This window comes from Narcine bancroftii, chromosome 1 (genome assembly GCF_036971445.1).
Source record: "Narcine bancroftii isolate sNarBan1 chromosome 1, sNarBan1.hap1, whole genome shotgun sequence".
Lineage (NCBI taxonomy): Eukaryota > Metazoa > Chordata > Chondrichthyes > Torpediniformes > Narcinidae > Narcine > Narcine bancroftii.
Window position 1 is genome coordinate 108,461,859 of NC_091469.1, and position 15,906 is coordinate 108,477,764.

Here is a 15,906-nt window from a genome sequence, read left to right on the forward strand (position 1 = left end):
ACAAAGCTGGTGTCTCGTTTCCCTTCCACTATTCATTAATTTAGTGCAGATAGGAGAAAGGATCCCTACCAATTATCAATGGAGGTGCTTGCTTGGGGGTACTACCAACATAACATCAAGAAGCAGGTGCAGGTCACTCTGCTCTTGAGTTTACTCCTTCAAATGTCAGCATGACTGATCCTTGGTCTTAATGGCACTCTCCTGCATGAACCCATAATAAGACCTTAGGACATGGGAGTAGAAGCAGGCTATTCACCCCATCGAATCTGCCCCATCATTCAATCATGAGCTGATTCATTTTCCCACTAGCCCCACTGCCCAGCCTTCTCCCCAATGCCTTTGTTGCCTGAGCTAATCAAGAAACTATCTGCCTCTACAACTGCCTGTGACAACAAATTCTACAGGTTTACCACCCTCTGACTGAAGAAATTCCTATGCATAGCTGTTCTAATCAGACAACCTTCAATCCAAGAGTTGTGTCCTCTTGTCCTAGACTCTCCCACCATGGGGAAACAACCTTTCTACATCTATTCTGCCCTTGTCTTTTAACATTTGAAATGTTTCAATGAGATCCTCCCTCTTTCTCCTAAATTCCAACGAACACAGGCCAAGAGGTGTCAAACACTCCTCATATGGTAACCCTTTCATTCCTGGAATCATCCGAGTGAACCTCCTCTGAACCCGTCAGCAATGTCAGCCCATCTTTTCTTATATGAGGACCTCAAAACTGATCACAATACTCCAATCTCGTAACCCTGTTCATATCCAACAATCTATTGATCTCTGCTTTGAATGTACACAGCCACTGAGCCTCCAGAACCAAAGATTGTTTGCTCTCTTATGATGTTTATTAAGATGTTGACAGGATTTGGGAAGTTGAGTTATCATGAGAGATTGGCAAAAGTAGATTTGTTTTCCTTAGTGTGAAGGAAATGAATTTTATTGAGGTCTTTCAAATCATGAGGGACATAGATAGGGTGAATAGTGGCCCTTGACTGGGAGAATCTGAGATGAGATGGTACAATTATAAGGAGAGGGGTGGGATTTAGAAGGCAGGTGAGGGGACAGTTCTTCAGTCAGAGGGTGGTGGGCATATAAAATGAGCAGTCAGACAAAGTGGTGGAGGCAGAGGTGTTAGCTTCCTTTAACAAACACTTGGATATCTCCGTGGATGGGAGGGGGTTGGAGGGGTCCATATCTAATGCAGGTAAGTGGGACTAAAGCAGGGAGCTACATTGGTCAGCACAGACAACCTAGGCCCGTGGGCCTGTTTCTGTGCTGTAGGACTCTGTGACTCTAAATTCCACAAGAAATTATATATTTCAATAAGATCACTTTGCATATTTGCAAAATGGTGGCACTGCTGGAACTGTTGTAACAGCTGGTATGGACCCGGGAGAGTGGGGAGCGGAGACACAGCAGGGCTCTGAAATGTTCAACTGCCCGATCCTAAAGCTGGTGGCTCCATACTGGCTTTAAATGGCCTCCAACTATGGATGTCTACGGCCAAGATGGCAGCACTTGCATACGGCAGCAGCCACGAGGAGTTGCAGATTCTGGAGGAGCAGTGGACCAGCCAGGGCACCAGAAATTGGAGGAACATATTCCACTGGGAATGGGAAGCAGACCAGACAACCCTACAGGGTGGTGACCATGGCAACAGACCAGTGAGGGGCTCAGTGGCTGAAGGACATGCACAGGCTGTGGGCTACTTGTGGTCGAAAGACTTACACAGGCTGCAGGCTGCTGGAGACTGGCTCATGGGAACCATGTACAGGAGCTGGGATTTGAGAGGGTGCTAAGGTCACAATGGGTCTTGGTTGCTGAAGGCTTCCTGATCATGTTGGAGGTTTGGATCTTGAGCTCGAGTTGCTGATGGATCAGACAGGAGTCTGTGTGCCTACGGAGGCTGTGGGAGCACTGAAAACGAATCCACAGACATTCAGTGACTCTGAAGGGACTCTCTTTTGCTTCTCTTTGACTGTAGGGGTGCCAAGCAACATGAGTGGCGACTTTGACTGCCTTATGGCAAGCAAAATGCAATTTTGTGTAATATTACATGTTCTCACTATTACAATACATGACAATAAAGACATCATGAATATTTTTGTTCTGGAGAAAATAGGTCCAGTCTGCTAAATCCCACCTCACCCTCCCCATCACAGAAATCAAGCTGGTCAATGTTGGACTTCCACTACTACAACTACGTCACACTGACAAAGTGAGATCAGACCTGCACACTATATTTCATACACTGTCACCAGGATACTATAGAAGGCACCTTTACTCTCATTCTGAGATCCTCCTGCAATACGTACTAATGCTTCATTGCCCTCCTCATCACTTGCTTAGCTACAGATGAACTTCCATCCATTTCTGTACAAGGACACCCAGATTCCTTCAAACTCCATTCCTTTGATTCTTCACTGCTCATTCACCAAGCCAGTCAATATCCTCTGCTCTCCTCACAGCTCACACTGAAAACAAACATTCTCACCTTTTCATCTCTGGAACTTCTGGACCTGCTAAGCTCTGTTAAAGAGTTTAACTATCATGTAGAATTGCAGGATAGACAAGGACAGAATTTACATGGTGAACAGTAGTGCCCTGGGGAGCGATGGAGAACAGCAAGACCTGGGAGTACAGGTGCATAATTCCTGGAAACAGTGACACAGGTAAACAGAGTGGTGAAGTTTTTGGCACTCTTGTCTTCAACAGTTGGGACACAGTGTACCAGAGCAGGGATGTTATGTTACAGATGCTGCTGCAGGGAAACAGAAAGCAGCAGATGCCAGAATCCTAAGTAGACAAAGAAATGCTGTAGCAGTGTTTGCAGCTAAAGAGATGTCTCGGGTAAGTGTGATGCTTTTCAATCTGACACACGGAGAGTTCAGGGACAGCATGTTCCAGTTAAGGTGAAAGCAAGGCCCGCAGGAGTCTGAAACCCTGGATGAAAAAGGTTATTTGTAACTTGGGTCAAGAAAAGGAACTAGGTGCACATCAGGTTTTGGCAAACAAGAGAGCAGCAGATGCTAGGAGCTTGTTCAGACAGAGAATTGCTGCAGGAGCTCAGCAGATCAGACAGCATCGAAGGGTAGGAACGGTCAGTCAAAACCTCGGCTTGGGACCCTTTATCAATAGAATAAAATATGGGAAATTTCAAAAATAGGGGGAAGAAGCTTGGGGAGTGCCCCAGAGGAGATAGAGTGAAGGGCAGAAGATCTGATAAGTGGAGTGACAGGTAGACAGAGTAATCATTAGGGAGTTAGAGAGAGAGAAAAAAATTGAGTCCAGGAGTAGGTGGAAAAAATGGAATCAGATAGGGGTAGGAATCAACAAAAATATTCATGCCATTCATGTCCAGGAGGAATATAGCATGCTGTCCCTTTAAGTTCAAAGTTCAAAGTTTAGATTTATTGTCAGGGTATATACATGACATCACATACAACCCTGAGATTCTTTTTCCTGCGGGCCAGGCAGAATATCTACTTATTGGTAGTGCAAACAAATGTATTCAATAAAAGATACTGTATGTATACAAAACAGAGAAACGTCAACAAGAAGGAAATGGAAACAAAATGCAATACTTCTGTATTATTCAATAATAAATAATGTGCAAAGTAAAAGTCCTTATATGAGTCTCTGATTGAGTCTGTTGTTTCAGAGGTGGAGGGGTTGTAACTGTTCCTGAACTTGGTGGTACAAGTCTTATGGCTCTTATATCCTTTACCTGATGGCAGCAGCTTAAGTTTACAATTAAACCTCACTCTGACAATGGGTGAGGCTGTGGGCAGATATGACACTGTGGGACTGATTGGAGGAATTAAAAGGATGGCGACAGAAAGTTCAAATTTAGATCCACAAACGGAATGTGGTGTTTGGTGAAACAGTCACCAATCTGGGTTTGGTCTGACTGATGTAGAGGAGGTTGGTGGGACCACACTTGGAGTATTGTGTTCAATGATGGTCAGTCATTGATCTAAAAGTTATAATTGAGTAGAAAGGGTTCAGGCAAAGTTCCTGAGAATTACATGAGGCACCGGATTATCTGGGTCATTTCCCCTTGGTAGCATGGTCAGTGCAGATAAAATGATCTGAAGAACCTGTTCCCGTGCTGTGCTATGTCACATGCTAGGTGTTGAGCTCAGAGCAATGGGAATCAAACTAATTAGGAAGATTTTTTTCAGAAGATCCACAATGGAACAAAAAGCTGAATTACTTCCTTCTGTGAGGTAAGATTCTGTTGATATGTCCCCAAGGGACATTGTAGGGTTAAGGTTTGAAAAGCATAGACTCTAAGCTTGAAAGAAATGATGCAACCTCTTTGTACAGAGAGCAGGAAGGTATCTCCTTGCCAACAGCCAGTCATCAGTCTGATGATTCTTTGTTTCTTCATGTCCAGGCAAAGGCATAGTTTAGATTCTTCCTTTGATGGAAACCTGTGGATTGACAACAACGTGCCAGATCTAACGGAGAGAGCACGCAATCTGCTCAGATCCACGTGGAATGAAATCTCCACTCTTATCCTCCAAATTAGTTGGATACACTAAAGCTCTCCTTTCTCCGATCTCTCCATGGAGTGTTTGCGTCAGTGATGTTTTTGCTGAAGCCTGATCCATTGATGGTTCAGATTGTACAAGAGAGTTTTACACTAAATTAATTTGCATGGGACTTCAGAAATCAGAATCAGAATCAAAATTTATTATCATGGAAATGTGTCACAATATTCATTGTTTTCCAATAAAATATATTTTAAAAAATAGAGCCAAAAGAAGAGAAAAAGTGAGGTAGAGTCTGTAGTTCATTGTCTATTCAGAAATCTGATGGCAGAGGGAAAGAAGGTGTGTGTGCACAGTTTGTGTTCATCTTCAGGCTCCTGTACTTCCTTTCTGATGGCAGCAGTGAGAAGTCATGGCCTGAGTGGTAGGGACCCTTGATGACAGAGGCTGCTTTCTTGAGACACTTCCTCTAGTAGATGTCCTTAATGGAATTAAAACAAATGCCCATGATGGCGCTGGCCAAGTTCACAACTCTCTGTAATCTCCTTTTGTCCTGTGCATTGGCAACACCATACCAGACAGTGATGCAACCAGTCACAATGCTCTCCACATTACACCTGTAGAAATTTGCAAGCGTCTTTGGTGACATACCAAATCTCCTCAAACTCCTCATGAAGTGTAGCTGCTGCTGAGCCTATTTCATGATTGCATCGACATGATGGCCCCAGAACTGATCCTCAGAAACGTTGACACCAGAGAATTAGAAGTTCTTAACCTTTCCACTGATGACCCCTCCATGAGGACCGGTTTGGGCTCTCTTGTGCTCTCAACAAAGACCAAATTCTTTGTTGATCAGCAAGGTGCAGTCACTTGGGCCTTGATGTAGTCATCACTGGATTGTCGAGACAGGAACTCCCAACCAACAGATTTGTACCTGAGGTGAGATCTCTTGCTTGTAACTAATAGGAAGGGGCAGATTTAACCTGCAAGGGGAGAGATTTAAAGGGAATTTGAGAGGTACATTTTTTTTACACACAGAGGCTGGTGGGGTGTACAGATCAAGCTGGAAGGAGTGAGGACTGGGACAAAAGTGTTTAAAAGACAGGTCCATGGATTGGAAGGTTCAGAGTAATGTAGGCAAAAGTTTGGAAAGATAGGTTGGGCTGCAGGGCCTTTCTCACTGCTGTAAAACTCAAAATACTTTATAGCTCAAGGCAAGAGCATGACTGGAGATCACAAGATCAAGGACAGAAGTAGGCCATTTGGCTCATTGAGTCTGCTCTGCAAATCCACCCTGAGCAAAACTGTTCTCACATCTAGTTCCAAATTCTGGCCTTTTCCCCACATTCCTTGAAACCCTGACTAATTAGATGCCTATCAATCTCCCCCTTAAATTCCCCCAATGATTGGGCCTCCACAGCTGTATGTTGCAACAAATTCCACAAACCCACAACCCTTTGGCTAAAAGAATTTCTTCTCATCTCTGTTTTAAATGTGTACCTTCTCATTCTAAGACTATGCCCTCTTGTCCTGGATTCACCCACTAAGGGAAACATCTTATTCACATCTACTCTGTCCAATCCTTTCAGCATTCAAAATGTTTCCATGAGATCCCCTCTCATTCTTCTATACTCCAATGAATACAGTCCAAGAGCCACTAAACATTCCTCATATGTTAGCCCTTGCATTCCAAGAATGATCCTAGTAAATCTTCTCTGTATTCTCTCTCCAACATCAATACATCCCTTCAAAGATAAAGGGCTCAAACCTGCACATGATACTCCAAATGAGGTCTTACCAGTGCTCCATAGAGCTTCATCAACACCTCTTTACTCTTATATACTTTTCCTGCACAAGGACCCCCAAATCCCTTCCCATGTCTGAATTTTGAATTTTCTCTATCCAAATAATAATCTGCCTGTTTATTTCCTCTTCCAAAATCTACAACTGTACGTTTCTCAACATTGTATCTCATCTGCCGTTTCTTTGCCCACTATCCTAAACTGTCCAAGTCTCTCTGCAACCTTTTGGTTTCTTCAACACTTCCTATTCCACCACCTATCTTGGTGTCATCTGCAAATTCAATCACGAAACCATTTAATCCATAATCTAAATCATTAATAAACATTGTAAAACGAAGTAGCCCAACACCGACCTCTCCAGAACACCACCAGTAACCGGCAACCAACCAGAAAAGGATCCCTTTATTCCCACCCTTTTTTTTCTCCCTATCAGCCAATTCTCCACCCAATCTAATAGCTTTCCTGTAATTGCATGAACTTTAATCTTATTAAGCAGCCTCCTATGTGGCACCTTAACGAAGGCCTATTCAAATCCAAATACACAACATCCACAGCCTCTCCCTTGTCCATCCTACTTGAGATTTCCTCAAAAAATTCCAACAGGTTGGTCAGACGTAGTCATCTTGGACAAGCATTCTATCCCTGATTTCCCACATCCTGCATCTGGAGCAATCCACTACCCTAGCTAACTCCATCATCTAAATTTAATTAAAGGATTTTAAACTAACTACCTCATATGGCCTTAACTCTCTGAAGTGGAGACTTCTGCTCCTCTGTGGGATCCTACTGCCTGCTAGTTACACCAGAAGCCCCATACAGGTATAAACTGCCTGTTGAAGGGGACAGTGTTTTTTATTTTTAATAATGGAGAATACATGGTGGTCTGTGCCCAAGATAACGGCTCCCATGCTCAGCAATTCAGACTGCCCCCCTTTTCCCCCACTTCGCCCCCACCCCGAGAAAGAGAAGCCTAGGAGAAGTCCCTACTAGAGAGAAGACCACAGCAATGGAACCAGCAAGATGCTCAGCAGCTGAAGGACTCACCCAGGCCACGGGAACCAGATGTTGGAACCAGGATCCCTGGGCTTCCTGATCGTTTGGGGGAGTCAGGAATCAGGGACAGAGGAAGAAGACTCGGGGTCATCACTGGACCAAACAGGAGGCTGTGTGGCTATGGAGGTTATGAGGGAGCAGGCGGGGTGGGGGAGGGAACATCAGAGGAGGTGGTTGGATCCATGGACTCTTGGTGTCTCTGAATGGACTCTCTTTTGCTTCTCGGTGAGAGTCCTGGACCTTTGGCGTCTCTTTACAGATAAGCAACAGTAGGCAAGTTTTGTGTATTATTTGCATGACAATAAAACCTTATACTTTAAGCTGAACCATGAACCTGATCCTGAACCCAATACTGATTTTGATCCTGAACTTCCAGCTTCTGTAATATTACATCAGTTGCTTTCAACCATGGTTTGACTATTTCCAGTTTCAGATTGGTGGCTCTTGCTTTCTAAGGATTCTTTTTATATTAAACTGGGGTCTCCACTCTGTTTCAGAGGGTTTTTATTTTCATTGTTTGACCTATTTCACAAAGGGAGCTGAGCAAAGTGAGAAATCCACACCACCCCCTTGAACCTTTAGGTTTCCACAACATCATGAGCTGAAGGGCCTGCACTGTGTTGAAATGCTCTATGTTCAATGTTCCTCCAGAAGAAACACTGAATCCTCCCAATATTACATCGTCTGTCTCGCCCTTGATTTTTGCTCAGGGAGTGTCCTGCACACTCACCTCTCCTGTGTATACTGGGTGGGGCTGGATTTATTTTCAAATCCTATCACTCATTCAGTCAGTTAAATTTGAAAACAGTGGTGTTCAGCAAAATCTGATGAAATTCCCAAGACTTATTAATATGAATGGGGAAATTTCTTAGACTCAATGAGGCTCCACCAAACAATCTATTGAATGGACAATGTGTGTTGAAGGGCATTTCCTTCTGCAGCGCTAACAACATTTTGCAGTGCCTTCAGTCATCTGATCTAGACTTGCGTGTTGCCCTCATCACAGCCTGCATGAGATGGCGGATCAAAGTGGTTAAATACAAACCTGTTAATCTTTCTCAAGTTCAGCATCCCAGTACATCATTGACGGTATCTCAGTGCAGAAAAGAACTGCAATTCAAATGCATTTCTCACCTTAAGTTCAGACTTTTGTAAAGGTTCTATGTTGTTTCCAAACTTAAGTGGGTGCTGCCTGATATTCATCAGAGAGTTTATTGATTTACAGTAGATTTACAACAGTTTTGAAGACTATGAGAAGCAGAGACAGGGAAGTCGTCAAATCATTTTACCCATGGTAGGGGCATGGGCTTAAGGTGAGAGAAAGGAGTTTCCAAGGGTATCTGAGGGGGAGCTTTAGTGGAGGAGGTGGCGGAGTCAAATATATTTGAGAGGCATCAGGAAAGATGCTTGAAGCAGCGAAGCACAGAAGGAGCAAAAGGACAATTTGCTGGAGGAGATCAGGAAGTCCAGCAGCAAAAGTGGGAGAAAGAGAATGAGCAATATTTCAGGTCAGATCCTTCATCTTGGGTTCCAAGGTACAGAAGGATATGGTCTCAATGCAGCAATGAGCATAGATGGGCAGAAAGGTTGTCTGAAGGGTCTGTTTCAGAGCTGTACTGAACAACTATGTTAGGGATTTCTGCAATTGATGAAATATTTAGGACAATTACATCTTAAGATAGTGGATGGTTTGGGCACCAGCTGGGTGTGGGAGCCTGCAGCACGGCGATAGAGAAGCAGCCATTTGTTGCCAATTGGAGCCATGCCTCCTGCATCCATACATTTTGTCATACACCAATTTCCGATATTCTGTGGGTATCATGTCATGGTCACAGAATCCCAGCATAGCACAGGCCCTTTGGCCCACCTTGACCATATCGAGCAGGGTGGCATTTTGGGAGAGCCCCATTTGCCTGCATTTGGTTCATACCTTTCTAAAACCTGCCTATCCATAGATTGATCCAAAGAGATTTCAGATTTATTGTCAGAGTACATACATGAAATCACATAAAACCCAGAGATTCCTTGTTCCTGAGGGCACAAAACAATTACCACTAAATCGGTAGTGCAAAAATTAAACTGTACACAGCATATATATAGAAACAAATAAAAGAACTGTAAATCGATAACAGTAAACAGAAATCGTGCAATACAGAGAGAACAAAAGAAAATCAATCAAGTGCACAAGTAAGAGTCCTCAAGTGAGTTTCTGATTGAGTTTGTCATTGTGGAGCCTGGTGGTAGAGGGATAGCAGCTGTTCTTTAACCTGGTGGTGTGAGTCTTGTGGCACCTAGACCTTTTTCTTGATGGCAGCAGTGAGAACAGATCATGTGCTGGGCAATGTGAGTCTTTGATGATTGCTGCTGCCCTCTGACTGCAGCGTTCCCTGTAGATGTACTCAATAGTGGGGATGGTTTTGCCCGTGATGTCCTGGGCTGTGCCCACTACCTTTTGGAGGGCTTTATGCTCAGGAGTATTGGTGTACCCATACCAGTTCATGATGCAGCCAGCCAGCACATTTTCCACCACACATCTGTAGAAATTTACCAGGGTTCTGGTGTCATACCAAACCTCCGCAAACTCCTGAGGAAGTAGAGGCACTGACATACATTCTTCATGATGCCATTGGTGTGTTGGGTCCAGGAAAGATTCTCTGAAAAGTGACTGAAATTTGCTCACCCTCTTTAGTTTGCTCACCCTCCTTAGTTTTGGTTACATTGAGTGTAAGGTTGTTGTTGGTGCACCATTCAGCCAGGTTTTCAATCTCCATCCTGTATGCTGATTCATCCCCTTCCTTTATACATCTTTTCAAATATCTTTTCAATGTCAAAATTATACCAATTTTTACAGCTTCTTCTGGCAGCTCAATTCAGATAAGGACCACCCTCTGAGTGAAAAAATTTCCCCCAGGTTCCTCATGAATCTCTCCCCTCTTATCTTAAACCTATGCCCTGTAAACATCTATCCTGGGAAGAAGACTGTGAGCATTCACTTTATGATCCTCATGGTTTTATAAAACTTTGCAAGATCATCCCTCAACTTCATTGCAACCTCTGCTTATGACTGCCCTCCACCCCCTCCCCACCCACAAACAATCAGTCCCAACAACATCCTAGTCAATCCCCTCTGCACGCTTTCAAATTTACTGGTATCCTTCCCATAACTTGGTAAACAGAACAACACACAGAGTACAAGTACAGTCACACCAATACCTTGTGCAACTGAATTGCAAGGTCCCCACCATTGTACTCTCTACCCTGCACAATGAACCAATTACTTTCTTCAGCACCCTATCCAACAGAGTTAATAATTTCAAGGAACTATGCACCTGTAGTCCGAAGTCTTTCGGTTCCACAACACTTTCCAGGGCCCAACCATTCACTGTGTAAGTCCTGCCCTGTTTTCACTTCCCAAAATACTTGTCAGAGTTAAATTCCATTTACTACTCCTTGACCCATTCCTCATTTGATCCATAACCTGATGTAAACTTGAATATCCTTCCTCAGTGTCCACTAAACCACCAGTTTTGGGGTCAATTATAAATGAAATTATTAGGTCAACTACTCTGCTGTCCAAACATTAATGTAAACTTCTCCAATATAGAAATAAGTAAACACTAAGAGTGAACACTGAGATTAAACACTGATCGCTGGCTCTCCACTCAGTTCTGGATCACCTCGAAAACAGCAAATCATATATACAGCTGCTCTTCATCGACTGCAGCTCAGCCTTCAATACCATTATTCCCTCAGTGCTGGTCAAGAAGCTACACACTCTGAGCCTCTGTACCCCACTCTGCAACTGGATCCTTGACTTTCTTACTGGAAGACTCTAGTCAGTACGAATTGGAAACAACGTCTCCTCCTCACTGATCATCAACACAGGCGCACCCGAAGGATGTGTGCTTAGCCCACTGCTCTACTCATTATACATCCATGACTATGTGGCCAGACACAATTTCAATGCCATCTACAAATTTGCCGATGACACCTCAGGTGTCGGCAGAATCACTAACGGCAATGAGGAAGTGTAGAGGAGGGAGAAATATCAGCTCGTTGAATGGTGTAATGACAACAACTTTGCGCTCACATCGGAAAAACCAAGGAGGTGATTTTTGACTTCAGGAGGAAATCAGGGGAACATAGCTCAGTTCTCATCGAGGACTCAGTAATGGAAACGGTCAAGAACTTCAAATTCCTGCGTGTCAATATTTCCGAGGATCTGTCCTGGAGCCTCCATGTTCTTCTTTCTTTGGCTTGGCTTCGCAGACGAAGATTTATGGAGGGGGTAAAAAGTCCACGTCAGCTGCAGGCTCGTTTGTGGCTGACAAGTCCGATGCGGGACAGGCAGACACGATTGCAGCGGTTGCAAGGGAAAATTGGTTGGTTGGGGTTGGGTGTTGGGTTTTTCCTCCTTTGCCTTTTGTCAGTGAGGTGGGCTCTGCGGTCTTCTTCAAAGGAGGTTGCTGCCCGCCAAACTGTGAGGCGCCAAGATGCACGGTTTGAGGCGTTATCAGCCCACTGGCGGTGGTCAATGTGGCAGGCACCAAGAGATTTCTTTAGGCAGTCCTTGTACCTTTTCTTTGGTGCACCTCTGTCATGGTGGCCAGTGGAGAGCTCGCCATATAATACGATCTTGGGAAGGCGATGGTCCTCCATTCTGGAGACGTGACCCATCCAGCGCAGCTGGATCTTCAGCAGCGTGGACTCGATGCTGTCGACCTCTGCCATCTCGAGTACTTCGACGTTAGGGGTGTAAGCGCTCCAATGGATGTTGAGGATGGAGCGGAGACAACGCTGGTGGAAGCGTTCTAGGAGCCGTAGGTGGTGCCGGTAGAGGACCCATGATTCGGAGCCGAACAGGAGTGTGGGTATGACAACGGCTCTGTATACGCTTATCTTTGTGAGGTTTTTCAGTTGGTTGTTTTTCCAGACTCTTTTGTGTAGTCTTCCAAAGGCGCTATTTGCCTTGGCGAGTCTGTTGTCTATCTCATTGTCGATCCTTGCATCTGATGAAATGGTGCAGCCGAGATAGGTAAACTGGTTGACCGTTTTGAGTTTTGTGTGCCCGATGGAGATGTGGGGGGGCTGGTAGTCATGGTGGGGAGCTGGCTGATGGAGGACCTCAGTTTTCTTCAGGCTGACTTCCAGGCCAAACATTTTGGCAGTTTCCGCAAAGCAGGACGTCAAGCGCTGAAGAGCTGGCTCTGAATGGGCAACTAAAGCGGCATCATCTGCAAAGAGTAGTTCACGGACAAGTTTCTCTTGTGTCTTGGTGTGAGCTTGCAGGCGCCTCAGATTGAAGAGACTGCCATCCGTGCGGTACCGGATGTAAACAGCGTCTTCATTGTTGGGGTCTTTCATGGCTTGGTTCAGCATCATGCTGAAGAAGATTGAAAAGAGGGTTGGTGCGAGAACACAGCCTTGCTTCACGCCATTGTTAACAGCCTCCATGTTGATGCAATCACAAAGGAGGCTCGCCGGCAGCTATACTTTGTGAGGTGTCTGAGGAGGTTCTGTACGTCACCGAAGACTCTCGTAAACTTCTACAGGTGTACCGTGGAGAGCATTCTGGCTGGTTGTATCACTGTAGGGAGGTGCCAACTCTCAGGACAAGAATAAACTCCAGAGGGTTGATAACTCGGCCTATTACATCACAGGCACCAGAATGCACTCCATTGAGGACATCTACATGAGGCAGTGTCTTAATAAAGCAGCCTCTATCCTCAAAGACCCCCACCACCCAGGCCATGCCCTCCTCACTCTGCTACCATCGGGGAAAAGATACAGGAGCCTAAAGATGAGCCCTCAGTGGTACAAGGACAGCTTCTTCCCTGCTGCCATCAGATTCCTGAATAATAAATGAAACAAAGGCACTGCCTTACTTTTTGTGCTGATCTTACAACTTTATATAATAATGTTGTAAGATGGTTATAATACGAATGTTTGCACTAAGACGCTGCCACGAAAACAATGAATTTCATGGCTTGTTCATGACAATAAATCCTGATTCTGATCTGTGTGAACACTGAGAGTAAACACTGGGATGAACTCTAAGAGTGAACACTTAGGGTGAACACAGTGTGAACACAGAGTGAACACTGAGAGTGAACCCTGAGAGTGAACACTGGGGTGAACACTGGGGTGAACACTGAGAGTGAATTCTGAGAGTGAACTCTGAGGGTGAACACTGAGGGTGAACACTGAGAGTGAACCCTGAGAGTGAACACTGGGGTGAACTCTGAGAGTGAACTCTGAGGGTGAACCCTGAGAGTGAACACTAGGGTGAACACTGAGAGTGAACTCTGAGGGTGAACACTGAGGGTGAACCCTGAGAGTGAACACTAGGGTGAACACTGAGAGTGAACTCTGAGGGTGAACTCAGAGTGTGAACACTGAGAGTGAACACTGAGGGTGAAAACTGAGGGTGAACACTGGGGTGAACTCAGAGTGTGAACACTGAGAGTGAACCCTGAGAGTGATGACTGAGGGTGAACTCAGAGTGTGATGACTGAGGGTGAACCCTGAGAGTGAACACTGAGGGTGAACACTGGGGTGAACCCTGAGAGTGAACACTAGGGAGAACACTGAGAGTGAACTCTGAGGGTGAACAATGAGGGTGAACACTGAGAGTGAACACTGAGGGTGAAAACTGAGGGTGAACACTGGGGTGAACTCAGAGTGTGAACACTGTGAGTGAACCCTGAGAGTGAACACTGAGAGTGAACACTGGGGTGAACACTGAGTGTGAACACTGGGGTGAACTCTGAGAGTGAACTCTGAGGGTGAACATGAGGATGAACACTGAGAGTGAACACTGAGGGTGAAAACTGAGGGTGAACACTGAGGGTGAACACTGGGGTGAACTCAGAGTGTGAACACTGAGGGTGAACACTGAGGGTGAACCCTGAGAGTGAACACTAGGGTGAACACTGAGAGTGAACTCTGAGGGTGAACACTGAGGGTGAACACTGAGAGTGAACACTGAGGGTGAACCCTGAGAGTGAACACTAGGGTGAACACTGAGAGTGAACTCTGAGGGTGAACACTGAGGGTGAACACTGAGGGTGAAAACTGAGGGTGAACACTGGGGTGAACTCAGAGTGTGAACACTGGGGTGAACTCTGAGAGTGAACTCTGAGGGTGAACATGAGGATGAACACTGAGAGTGAACACTGAGGGTGAAAACTGAGGGTGAACACTGAGGGTGAACACTGAGAGTGAACACTGAGGGTGAAAACTGAGGGTGAACCCTGAGAGTGAACACTAGGGTGAACACTGAGAGTGAACTCTGAGGGTGAACACTGAGGGTGAACACTGAGAGTGAACACTGAGGGTGAAAACTGAGGGTGAACACTGGGGTGAACTCAGAGTGTGAACACTGGGGTGAACTCTGAGAGTGAACTCTGAGGGTGAACATGAGGATGAACACTGAGAGTGAACTCTGAGGGTGAACTCAGAGTGTGAACATGAGAGTGAACACTGAGGGTGAAAACTGAGGGTGAACACTGGGGTGAACTCAGAGTGTGAACACTGGGGTGAACTCTGAGAGTGAACTCTGAGGGTGAACATGAGGATGAACACTGAGGGTGAAAACTGAGGGTGAACACTGAGGGTGAACACTGAGGGTGAACACTGAGGGTGAACACTGGGGTGAACTCAGAGTGTGAACACTGAGAGTGAACCCTGAGAGTGAACCCTGAGAGTGAACCCTGAGAGTGAACCCTGAGAGTGAACACTGAGGGTGAACACTGAGGGTGAACACTGAGGGTGAACACTGAGGGTGAACACTGGGGTGAACTCAGAGTGTGAACACTGAGAGTGAACCCTGAGAGTGAACCCTGAGAGTGAACCCTGAGAGTGAACCCTGAGAGTGAACCCTGAGAGTGAACACTGAGGGTGAACACTGAGGGTGAACACTGAGGGTGAACACTGAGGGTGAACACTGAGGGTGAACACTGGGGTGAACTCAGAGTGTGAACACTGAGAGTGAACCCTGAGAGTGAACCCTGAGAGTGAACACTGAGGGTGAACACTGGGGTGAACTCAGAGTGTGAACACTGAGAGTGAACCCTGAGAGTGAACCCTGAGAGTGAACCCTGAGAGTGAACACTGAGGGTGAACACTGAGGGTGAACACTGAGGGTGAACACTGAGGGTGAACACTGAGGGTGAACACTGGGGTGAACTCAGAGTGTGAACACTGAGAGTGAACCCTGAGAGTGAACCCTGAGAGTGAACCCTGAGAGTGAACCCTGAGAGTGAACACTGAGGGTGAACACTGAGGGTGAACACTGAGGGTGAACACTGAGGGTGAACACTGAGGGTGAACACTGAGGGTGAACACTGAGGGTGAACACTGGGGTGAACTCAGAGTGTGAACACTGAGAGTGAAACCTGAGAGTGAACCCTGAGAGTGAACACTGAGGGTGAACACCGGGGGTGAACACTGAGGGTGAACACCGAGTGTGAACAACAGAGTGTCCCAGAGCGGAAGGCAGGGCGGTTGCTGATATAAATACATCAGGGCCGCTCTCGCTGCAAACCGCAGAT